We start from the raw sequence: 2,960 nt of genomic DNA, 5'->3' as shown, positions 1-2,960 counted from the left end.
TTACTTTGTATTGGGATTACCCATAACTCAGGGAGTCTTGAACTAGGTTTGAATTTCAAAATTGTTTTCTATCATTTCATTTTCCAGGGGAAAAAAAAAAAAGTTTCTGATGATCTTTACATAACAGATCCTACAGGTAGATTGAAAATGACACACCTTTTTTGTCCTCAAAATATGAGAAGTGTTTAAAAGTATTTCACTCTCTTTCATTTCCTCATAATAAGTAATAATTTACAAGAGCTGCATACTTGTACGTCATTTAATGCTCGTGGGATCTGCAGGTGTCCAGCATTTTGTTTCAACTGGGCCCACATTCACATACAGACATGACCAAGCATCTCCCCCCATACAGAAGTGGGTCTGGTGCAGCAGAAGGCAGCAGCTGTCTGAAACCCACAGAAACAGCAAACACTGCTTTGGGGTAGGAAGCAAAAAAATTAACCTTTTCAGTCTGCTCTCCCCTCCCCAGTTTGCAAGGGCAAGCTGCTTACTTTAAAGCCCATCCAGGACACTGACGTTAATGTCCCTATGAAGCCTTCACACAACCAAAAGTGTTTAAGGGCTTTTTGAGCCAAAGGTATTCCAGAGAGCAGAATCCCCTAAAGTCATGAGGAAAAACTTATTTATATATCTTGTTATGACATCAAGCATAGGAGGGCATTTTTCCTTTTTAACTTGCTTCAGTGAGACAGCGTAAGGAGAGTTCTTGTTTCTTCAAGCCTAATGATGCTATGTCATTTGAAAACATGCAGTTAGAGAAACAGATACAGCCCCCTATGTACTGCAATATTGTCAAGAGCCTCGGAAGGACTACAGGGACATCCACAGTCTGGATTGTGCTTCACCTCATTACTTGGAGGTGCAGAGCATGCAGAGGTGTGGGGGGTGGCTCAACACTGATCCAAGTGCTTTGCAGTGCCCAAACCAGCACAAAGCATGGGCTCCAGCCATAGACAGTTGCCTTATCCCTGCCACTTCTCTTAACAATTTTCTTAATTTAGGAATAGGATTTTAAGGATCAGGCTTGGGTGAGGGGTATAAATATGTGTTTCATTTCTGTCATAGTAGCTAAGAAACTGTTGTGGTTGTTTTCCTTATATATGTAAAATGGCATTGAAATAAATTTACAGTAATCGTCCAGCATCAATTCATAAGGACCTACCTTGCATATTATGTGCTGTACTATGCTGGGACTTCTTCTGGCACACTGAATCTGTAATGTCTGTGTGTTCTCAGTTTCATGCACATGCATATTACTGAGACACTCTGAAAACAAGTCACCACCAGGGAAACAGGGTTTTCTGTGGAAAACAGGACTTTAGCAGAATTTTAGATATTGTATACGACACACTCAAAAATATTCACAGCTGTTGATCCCTTTTCAAACCACTATAAAACTAACAGGAGGAGGCAGTATTTGGAGGCTAGGATTAGAAGCGGCTTCATGTTCACATCAACAGCTCCTACAGGGAGTTTTAGTTCACAGAAAAATGTTGCCTTATGACCTGCTAAAAACAAAATTACTTGATGGGGTTATCTGTGATTATATCTTCTAAAGTGCTGCTTAACACAGAAAGACAAGGAGTAATATGTTGTGCCATCTAAAATGGCCAGGGGTTTAAGTAGTGTGTCCCAAACAGCTTTTAGATTGTTTTAAAATGATTTACTTTGATATGATTTAATTTTATACAATTGATATTGTTTTATACAATTTATACAATTGATATTATTTTATACAATTTGATATGATTTAATTTTATACAATGATTTAGTCATTGCCCAGCTCTCACAACAGAGCAGGATAGTGAGGAAGACATGGGGAAAAGAAAAGACCGGGAGATTTAAAGATGGGGAAATTATTTTTTTCCCAGTTTACAGCAAGTAGTGGCCTCACTCACTGGCTTTCAGCGTGCAGCCTTAAACCTATGCCTTAATCCACATGCAGTGAGATAAAGGATTATCTGCCCGCCGATGATACCTGTTGACCGGTTTCTCTCCCTCTCAGTTTCAAATCCTCTGTTGCTGTCAGTGACACATGCTTTCCTGCTCGTCTGGGGTGGCCCAGCCTCATTAGCAAAGGATTTTGTGCATGTTAGTTAATTGAGCCCCGTTCCCGCCACCTGCCACTCGCGAGCCTCATCTGCGCACTAACTGCCTCTAATTGTCATCATACGGCCGGCGCGCCGCGACAACTTGAGAACAGACCCGGAGCAGCACGCACCGGCCCGGGCTCGGCAATAACCCGGGGAGCAGCGGCGCGGCGAGTGGAACAATTTACCAGGGGACCAGATGTTTGGAGAGGAAAGGCACCTTGCGCTAACATCAGGTGCTAAAGCTGCGGTGTTTATTATCATGTCAGGTGCTGAGCCCGGCCGCATCTCGCAGGCGAGACGGCTTGATAAATGGATTCGTGCTGGCCTTCCTGCCACCTTATTGACAACGGACGTATAAACAGGGGGGAGCAAGTACAATCATTTAAACATATGTGAAGTTTTGCAGCTCATTAATCTACAGAGTAAATCCCACAGCAGAAGTCCCGTCACTTGCTCGGACTAGACAGGACAAAGCGGGAGAAGAAAGGCATCCCAGAGGGACGCAGCTACGATGGGGAGTGGACAAATTGACCTGCTATGTTTTTGACATCTCCAGCATTTCTGCATAAACTGCTGCTGCCAGGCATTTTGTTTTGAGCAAATGCAGTCTTCAATCTTGGAGGAGTAGCTGGTGGGAAACCCTTGGTGTCCACAGACCTCTAGGCTGTCCCCACATTGCAGAACAGTTCCCTGGTCTCAGGAGCAGTGGGCTTAAGAGCAGATAATCTTACAAAAGTCCTTAAAAAGCAGGTAAATGACATCAGTAAATAATGCCAAAGAGAATAAAAAAGGGCAAAATTCGTAAGTTTTTTCTGTGCACAGCACATCTATGTCATTAGTTGTAAAATAATTTTTCTGTACCGGCTG

The sequence above is a fragment of the Aythya ferina genome (assembly GCF_964211825.1).
Source record: "Aythya ferina genome assembly, chromosome: 1".
Taxonomy (NCBI): domain Eukaryota; kingdom Metazoa; phylum Chordata; class Aves; order Anseriformes; family Anatidae; genus Aythya; species Aythya ferina.
This window is presented reverse-complemented; position numbering follows the sequence as displayed.